Here is a 10,557-nt window from a genome sequence, read left to right as displayed (position 1 = left end):
ATGACTAGGACTATGACTAGACTATGACTAGACTATGACTAGACTATGACTAACTATGACTAGACTAGACTAGACTATGACTAGACTATGACTAGACTATGACTAGACTATGACTAGACTATGACTAGACTATGACTAGACTATGACTAGACTATGACTAGACTATGACTAGACTATGACTAGACTATGACTAGACTATGACTAGACTATGACTAGACTATGACTACATATAGACTATGACTAGACTATGACTAGACTATGACTAGACTATGACTAGACATGACTAGACTATGACTAGACATGACTAGACTATGACTAGGACTATGACTAGACTATGACTAGACTATGACTAGACTATGACTAGACTATGACTAGACTATACTAGACTACTGACTATGACTAGACTATGACTAGACTATGACTAGACTATGACTAGACTATTGGACTAGATCTATGACTAGACTATGACTAGACTATGACTAGACTATGACTAGACTATGACTAGACTATGACTAGGACTATGACTAGACTATGACTAGGACTATGATACTGAGACTATGACTAGACTATGACTAGACTATGACTAGACTATGACTAGACTATGACTAGACTATGACTAGACTATGACTAGACTATGACTAGACTATGACTAGACTATGACTAGACGAGACTATGACTAGACTATGACTAACTATGACTAGACTATGACTAGACTATGACTAGAACTATGACTAGACTATGACTAGACTATGACTAGACATGACTAGACTATGATAGACTATGACTATGACTAGACTGACTAGACTAAGACTATGACTAGACTATGACTAGACTATGACTAGGACTATGACTAGACTATGACTAGACTATGACTAGACTATGACTAGACTATGACTAGACTATGACTAGACTATGACTAGACTATGACTAGACTATGACTAGACTATGAATAGACTATGACTAGACTATGACTAGACTATGACTAGACTATGACTAGACTATGACTAGACTATGACTAGACTATGACTAGACTATGACTAGACTATGACTAGACTATGACTAGACTATGACTAGACTATGACTAGACTATGACTAGACTATGACTAGACTATGACTAGACTATGACTAGACTATGACTAGACTATGACTAGGACTATGACTAGACTATGACTAGACTATGACTAGACTATGACTAGACTATGACTAGACTATGACTAGACTATGACTAGACTATGACTAGACTATGACTAGACTATGACTAGACTATGACTAGACTATGACTAGACTACTAGACTATGACTAGACTATGACTAGACTATGACTAGATTATGACTATGACTAGACTATGACTATGACTAGATTATGACTATGACTAGACTATGACTATGATTAGTTATTTAGTTCGGTGGTTGGTTGGATGGTTGGAGTTGCGTAAAGCTATACTTTACATAACTTGAACTAAACACTTAACTGTACATGTGCTTCGTCTCCTTCATTTAGTGCCGGTTCGCACAGAGCATTTTTTTGGGAAACAGTTTGTGTGTCAGAAAAAGAGAACTAAATATCAACCATTTCACTCTCCCACACACAACATCAAAAGTTTCCCAAAAAAATTTCCCAGTGTGAACCGGCACTTACATGTATTTTTTATTCTGATTGCCTTTATGATATAATAGAGTTGACCTCACCATAGCACTGCTGTCAGGATCAGTTCATGTACGTTTTTAACGAAGTCAATTTAAGTTTTGCTTCAGCTACCTTCAACCTTTAAAAACTCTTATTTACTTCTGCTAGAATAAATAATCATTTCTGCACTTTACTTACTAAACCTAAAGAAAAGTTAAAAAATAGTGAATAAAATAAAGTTTAACCGAAGAAGATGGTGAGCCACCGCAAGTGAACATTTTTAAATGAGTATTAAAGTAAACACTATTAAGGCCACAAACGTTAAAATACTTGGTTTATTAAAAAATAGAACATAGATTTTTTTTTCCAATAACAAGGTGTAGAATTGAAAAAGGTTAAGGTAATATTTTCTTTGGAAGATAACTTCTCCTAAAGGTTAAAAGTTTAATAGAAAGTGAATTATAATTACTGTTTATGTTAACTAAAATATCTAATGGGTGACAGTGAAACTAACTTTAAAACTAAATATATAGGAGGTAAATGTTTAAAGATAATAAACAGCAAACAGTTTGACTTTATAATGCAAGTAATAAGGTAATCACCGAATTTTACTCTGGTTGTTAATTTCTTTACTTGCTGTTCTCTTTTCCCCTGTGAGAAAATATCACTATTTAATGAAGTGTAAAGTGTACCACTGCGTATACTTGATATTATATAAACACAAGTAAATGTTACATTCATCATACCACACGGTGTCCAACTATTTTCTCAACACAATACCCCTAAAGTTTTCTAGTCTTTTTGGAAGTATAAATAAGACAAAACACAATGCAAATAAACAGATGTCAACAACAAAATGAGCAGTTTTTAAGGACTTTTACAATAATGATAAACGAGTGTATATTTATCAACTGGATGTTGGCTTTATTATAATTGTAATGAATATGTTTTGTCTCATTGTAACTTGTTTGTAGACTGCCACCGAAGTCAGAATGCAGGACTCTTATTGAAGATTTTTATTTAAATACCAAGAAATTAATGAAATTTTCTATACTTTATATACCTTAGGTATGGAGCAGACTGTAACTCCTTAAAGCGAACGAAATTTTAACAGAAGAAACTTTGCTGTAAACTTAATTAAACATTACTTGTATGTAAAATACACAGTCAGACTTGCTATTAGTACAAGTATTGCAGTAGAAGTAAATACAACCTACTTTTAGGTGTTAGTCAAACATCACAAATTTTATTATACTCTAGGGTTATATTGGAAAATTCAATAAAGAAAATTTAATTTAAAACGTTTATTAATGAGATTCGAATAATTTGAAATTCGTTATTAAGTTAAGAGGGAAAATACCGAGCAAAAGCAAACACAAAAGTTAAAATTCTTAAAATAACACTAAAATTTAAATGTTTAAATTTCAAAAATTGCTTATGAAACTTAAAATTCCATAAAACTTTTTTCTAGCACAATAAAAGTATGTTTCTTGTAATCTACTTTAAAACTTTACTTATTTCTGATTTTATAAAATTCTTCATAAAATTAAACTACTTTCTAAATCATAATAACTTTTTAATTAGTCTACTGGTTAATTCACACAAGGAAAAACTTACAAAACTGTTTAAGAGATTTTCCTTTTTGCTATCGTTTAAATGCAAAATTTCCCTCAACTAAAGCATACTTTCCCGCATCCAGTGAAAATAAAAAGATTAATTAATAAACTTTATTAACTGTAACAGAAATGAACATAACTTAGCTTTTAGTCAAAAACATTAAAGAAAGTTGTGTTTAAGTTAATGGAATTAAAATGAGAAAACACACAAACAATTACAAAATCAAAAGGAGAGAAAAGTAAAAGTATAACTTTAAGGTAAAATTAATAAAGAAACCGTTAAAATATCAGATTAAGTTATGTTCTAGTTCAGTTCTAGTTTAGTTCTAGTTCTGTTCTAGTTCTGTTCTAGTTCAGTTCTAGTTCAGTTTTAGTTCAGTTCTGGTTCAGTTCTAGTTCAGTTCTAGTTCAGTTCTAGTTCAGTTCTAGTTCAGTTCTAGTTCAGTTCTAGTTCAGTTCTAGTTCAGTTCTAGTTCAGTTCTAGTTCAGTTCTAGTTCAGTTCTAGTTCAGTTCTAGTTCAGTTCTAGTTCAGTTCTAGTTCAGTTCTAGTTCAGTTCTAGTTCAGTTCTAGTTCAGTTCTAGTTCAGTTCTAGTTCAGTTCTAGTTCAGTTCTAGTTCAGTTCTAGTTCAGTTCTAGTTCAGTTCTAGTTCAGTTCTAGTTCTAGTTCAGTTCTAGTTCAGTTCTAGTTCAGTTCTAGTTCAGTTCTAGTTCAGTTCTAGTTCAGTTCTAGTTCAGTTCTAGTTCAGTTCTAGTTCAGTTCTAGTTCAGTTCTAGTTCAGTTCTAGTTCAGTTCTAGTTCAGTTCTAGTTCAGTTCTAGTTCAGTTCTAGTTCAGTTCTAGTTCAGTTCTAGTTCAGTTCTACTTCAGTTCTAGTTCAGTTCTAGTCCATGTCTAGTTCATGTCTAGTTCAGTTGTAATTCAGTTTTATTTATTTATTTATTTAATAGAAATTTTTTTACAATTTTATCATAAATACAAAAAGTTATATTGCACAGATTTGGCTTTGCCTTATATCTTAAGTTTTATATTTAATTAAAGAAAATAACAATTGTAAAGAAATAGATTAATAATACTTTGAAGGAAAACTATAAACAAAAACCTTCAATATGAGGAAAAATTCAGTTTTAGTTTTTGGATGTTTTACTCTTATTCAAATAATATATCAAAAATGACTCTGGCTATTGAATAAATGCAGACATAAGTAAATATTTGTGATTCCAGAGAACAAAATTGGTGGAGGACCGCTTAGTGTTTATATGTCTCTTTTGAAATTTGTTTAGTTATTTTTAGATAAGATTGTTGTTTTTGTTTGTATAATAATAAAATACGTCTTTTTAGCCAATTTAATTCATTATCACGAGCATTTGCCCAAACGCCTAAAAGCATACTTCATTATCAATTCCATGTTATTTTTACAAATGTTTACATGTTTTAAAAATGATTTAATTTGTGTTTTATTAATGGGTGATTTTCGACAAAATAAATACAAAAACGTATGCAAATATAAGCTGAAGCAGAATTAGAATGATTGGCACGCAATCACTGTAAACTGTTTTGCTAAAAAATATTTTGTTTGTTCTGAAAGAAGACAAATATAAAAGGTTTCTGAATAAATTTATAAAATAGAAGAATTGTTAAATAAAGTCCGCAAATTTTATGTTCTTGTTAAAACAATTTCTTTTAATTTTAAATATAGAAATAAGCAATAACTTTTGGAAGAAAGACAACACAATTGTCCCGCTATCAATTTAAGGATTATAAAGAAAAATGGCGAACAAAACTTTTAAAATGAGAACAACCTTATAAATCTTTCCATCTACTTGGAATGTTATAAAGAATATCTGTTAAAAACTTTATGAAAAAATTCAAAGAAAGGCAAACATTTCAAAGAAATTTAAAAAGAAAACAATTGATTTTATATTTTAGTTTTAAACCTTTAAATTTTAAGATTAAAATGTTCTTTTATGTATATATCGAAATACAATTTAAGTATACAATTTTCGAAGAAATTGATTTCTTTTCTAAAGACAATAATATTATTTTGTTAAATTTTTTTATGAATAATTTAGAAACACTACCTCTACTTTAACTTATAAGTAACTTATATATATATATATATATTATATAAATCGACAACATTTGGTTTTATTTCAAATTGCAATTCAAACACATACTTTAAATCTGCGGAAATGTAAATTACGGTAACGGTGCGCTTAGGTTCATTTAAAACCATAAAATTCTATTGTTCCCAAAGGAAACATACCACTTACTTTGGGAAATGTAACCAGAATACATATGTTTTACAATGAAGGCAATTTTATTGTCACTAAAATCCTTTTAACTAAAAGTATTACACGCATTTGTTTGAACAGAGTTTAAAATAAAAAAAAATTACGAAAACACAATAACTCCAGCAAAAGTTTGCTCTACAAAGGAGTTTTAAAATTCATATAATGGGCCTTACGAAATACAATCAGCGATCTTAGTTATAGAAGTAAACATGCCAGACAAGTCATGCCTATAATCTTGACTACAGAACAGTCTATAGATTTGACGACAGAACAGTTTATGGTATTGACTATAGAACAGTCTACAGTCTTGACTATAGAACATTTTACAGTCTTGACTATAGGACATTCTATATTCTTGACAACAGAACAGCCCACAGTCTTGACTATAGAACATTTAATAGTCTTGACTATTGAATAGTCTATAGTCTTGACTATTGAACAGTCTATAGTCTTGACTATTGAACAATCTATAGTCTTGACTATAGAACAGTCTATAGTCTTGACTATAGAACAGTCTATATTCTTGACTATAGAACAGTCTATAGCTTTGACGACAGAACAAACTATGGTATTGACTATAGAACAGTCTATAGTCTTGAATAAAGAACAGTCTATAGTTTTGACTAAAGAACTGGATATAGTCTTGACAAGAGAACAGTATATAGTCTTGACTATAGAACAGTCTATAGTCTTGACTTGAGAACAGTATATAGTATTGACTATAAAAGAGTCTATAGCCTTGACTATAGGATAGTCATAGATGTTACTAAGGTCTATAGTCTTGAATATAGACCGGTCTATAATCTTGACTATAGACCGGTCTATAGTCTTGACTATAGAACAGTATATAGTCTTGACTATAGAACAAAGTATAGTCTTAACTATAGAACGGTCTATAGTCTTGACTATAGAACAGTCTATACTCTTGACTATAGAACAATCTATAGTCTTGACTACAGAACTGTCTATAGTCTTGACTATAGAACAGTTCATAGTATTGACTATATAACAGTTTATAGTCTTGACTATAGAACAGTTCATAGTATCGACTATATAACAGTTTATAGTCTTGATTATAGAACATTCAATAGTCTTGACTATATAATAGACCATGGTCTTGACTATATAACAGTTTATAGTCTTGACTATATAACAGTTTATAGTCTTGACTATAGACCAATCTATAGTCCAAACTATGGTAGAGTTTATAGTCTTGACTATAAAACAATCTATAGTCTTGACTATGCAGCAGTTTATAGTCTCGACTATGCAGCAGTCTATAGTCTTGACTATAGATCAGTCTATAGTCTTGACTATAGAACAGTCTATAGTCAAGACTATTAAACAGCCTATAGTCTTGACTATTGAACAGTCTATATTCTTGACTGTAGAACAGTCTATAGTATTGACTATAGAACAGTCTCTAGACTTGACTATAGACCAGTCTATAGTCTTGACTGTAGAACAGTCTGTAGTCTTGACTATAGAACATAGACCAACTATAGACCAATCTATGGTCAAAACTATGGAAGAGTCTATAGTCTGGACCATAAAAAATCTATAGTCTTGGCTATAGAACAGTCTATAGTCTTGACTATAGAACAGTCTATAGTCTTAACTATCCAACAGTCTATAGTCTTGACTATAGAACAGACTATAGTCTTGACTATAGAATAGTCTACAGTCTTGACTACAGAACAGTCTATAGTTTTGACTATAGAACAGTCTATAGTCTTGACTATAGACCAGTCTATGGTCTTAACTATAGACCAGTCTATAGTTGACTATAGACCAGTCTATAGTTGACTATAGACCAGTCTATAGTTAACTATAGACCAGTCTATAGTTGACTATAGAACAGTCTATAGCCTTGACTATAGACCAGTCTATAGTCTTGACTATAGACCAGTCTATAGTCTTGACTATAGACCAGTCTATGGTCTTAACTATAGACCAGTCTATAGTTGACTATAGACCAGTCTATAGTTAACTATAGACCAGTCTATAGTTGACTATAGAACAGTCTATAGCCTTGACTATAGACCAGTCTATAGCCTTGACTATAGACCAGTCTATAGTCTTGACTATAGACCAGTCTATAGTCTTGACTTTAGACCAGTCTATAGCCTTGACTATAGACCAGTCTATAGTCTTGACTACAAAACAGTCTATAGTATTGACTATAGAACAGTCTACAGTCTTGACCATAGACCAGTCTATAGTCTTGACTATAGACCAGTTTATAGTCTCGACTATAGACCACTTTATATTCTTGACTATAGAGCATTTTATAGTCTTCACTAGATATCACTTTATAATCGTGGCTATAGACAAACTTATATTCGTGATTATAAATCAGTATATAGTTTTGATCATAGCCAAGGCTATTCACTGGTCTACTGTAAAGACCAGTGTATAGAATTTTCTACTAGAATATAGAATTTTCTACTAGAATTTTTTCCTCTATTTGAGTGCTAAATTTAATTATATAAACAGCAAATGTTTTCAGAAATTTTTCACTTTCGTTGGCAAGCACTGAAGATTGTTTAAAGAAAGGAAATTCCTTATGTTTCCTTATTAACACAGCAGGAGTTTAAAAGCATAAATTCTAACAAAAGTAATTTAATATCATGTCCTAATATTTTATGGCAAATTGTACATTTTAATATTTTGACTTAATAAATTGTTTTGAAAATGTTTGTAGCTGAGGGATATATAGTTTATTTGTTGGTTACATGCTGAGTTTACATTTGTTGTTTTGAGAGTTATTTTAAGTACTAATAAGTAAAGATTCTGAAACTACAAAATAATGAAAAAGGAATTGAAGAAAAATAGCAACTGATGGGAAAACTAAATTCCTGATCTTTTTCTGAAGTTTCGGTTCAGTTATATGTTTGTGTTTAGCTGATATTAAGACTAAATGAACAGAACTCAGAAAAGAAACATAAAACTTTTATTTATATTCTCTAAAATGAGATGGCATTTTTAAAAGTTTTAATGTAACTGTAATAGTTTTAGAGTTGTGGATGTTTTGCTTCAAATTCCCTGAATTAATAATAATCATACATCTAGTAGTACAACAGTATATAATATATATATATATATATATATATATATATATATATATATATATATATATATATATATATATATATATATATATATATATATATATATATATATATATATATATATATATATAACTACGTTGTACTCAAGAAAAATAACGAAAAAGTTATTTTAATATCGAATAGAAAACATACACCTAATGTTTCGTAAAACGAAATTCAAATAATTTAAATTTCACTTTAATATTTCTCCAAACATTTTCGATATTTTTAGTATTTACTCATAATATTTTAATATTAAATTTCTCTTGAAAGCTTAAAATTCAACTTTTAGTCAACCCTCATCTACATAGTGGTGGGCTGTTGCAGGAAAAATATGCTGAAATAATGTAAATCATATGCAAAAAAAATTTTATAAAATGACGTGAATAGCGTTTGTTTTTAAATTTAAAAATAAATTTCAACCACTTTTATAGGAAAATCTGTCAAGAACAGCGAACGTGAATGTTGTAATAATTTATTTTTATTTCAAAAATAGAATTTATGTAAAATGTCTGAAAATACACATAATATAAGGAAACAAACCAAGACAAGTAGCACTAACTGTTCACTAAAAATATGTATTATTTAAATGTTTTCTATACAAAAGATTTTAGAAAACTGAAAATACGTTTTAACAAGTTCTCATATAGAAATTTAAATAACAGCATCTTGGCATATAAAACCATAATAGACTCTTAACTCACACACAGAAATAGTCCCCTTCCTAAGATAAACTTTAATAAAGTTATTAAAAAGTCTACTGAAAACGTGTTGTGACACGAATTGTATACAATACATACATATGTATGTGTATAGGTATGAAATATATAGATAACAAGAATATTTAATTTACAAAATTTGTATATAAATTTTACTTATTACAATCATTTATACAAATCACGTAATATGTATTGTACTTTTATTATAATGGTAGGAGTTACGTTGAGATTTTGGAAACAACAGAAAATTCTGTCTCAAAAACGTTCCTTGTTGTTGAATTAATAATCTTTACTTCCGAATTATATTTATTTTTTATCATTGACGTCATTTAATGAATTAGTTTACATAAAATTTCAGGACACGTAATTATTCTATTAAAGTGTACCTATATACTGCTGTCTGCCCTTGATGATACAGAGATAGCAAGTTAAAGAAGAACAAAACAATATAAAAATTTAGTAGTTTTTAAAAAATTTATTAAATTTGAGTAAAATGAATGTCTGGTTATATTCTAGTTTACTGTGAAATTTATTCTTTAGTTTATAGTTTTATCGTAGTGTTGTTTTCAGTATTTCTAATAATCTAAAATATAATCGTAATCAGTCTAGTTCATATTCTAGGTAGTAATCTAATTCAATATCCAGTACATTGAACTCACAGTCCACTTCATAATCTATCTATTCATATCTATGGCCACGGCCATAGACTAATTCGCAATCAAGTTTGTTGGCTAGTTCTTAATCTTCTTCATAGTATATTTATAGTATATTTATCTAGTTCATGGTCTAATTTATGATATAGATTATAGTCTAATTCATGGTCTAGTTAATAGTAAAATAAAAACTAGATTTTTCTAAATTTTTTATTTTAGTGAATAGTTATGACTTTTGAAGCATCAAATGAAAATATTTGCTATTAGTCATTTGAGGCGCATGAATGTTATTAATAAAAAACTATCACTCATACGTATAACATCAATATATGTACATTATTTGAATAGAAATAAAGCAGTTGCAGCTGATTAGAGGGTAATAGTATTGAAATGTCACAATTCATTTTAAATCCACCTCTTTTAACATTAGTACTATGTGCAGGAATACATTTTGCAGTATAATCGTGTCACAGAATATAATTTTGAAATGTATTTGGTTTAACATTTCAAACCAATAGCTAATAAATATCAAAATGTTTT

Source organism: Lucilia sericata, unplaced genomic scaffold, assembly GCF_015586225.1.
Source record: "Lucilia sericata isolate MDLA Ls3-8-SP2 unplaced genomic scaffold, ASM1558622v1 Contig002187F_arrow, whole genome shotgun sequence".
In the NCBI taxonomy this organism is placed as follows: domain Eukaryota; kingdom Metazoa; phylum Arthropoda; class Insecta; order Diptera; family Calliphoridae; genus Lucilia; species Lucilia sericata.
This window is presented reverse-complemented; position numbering follows the sequence as displayed.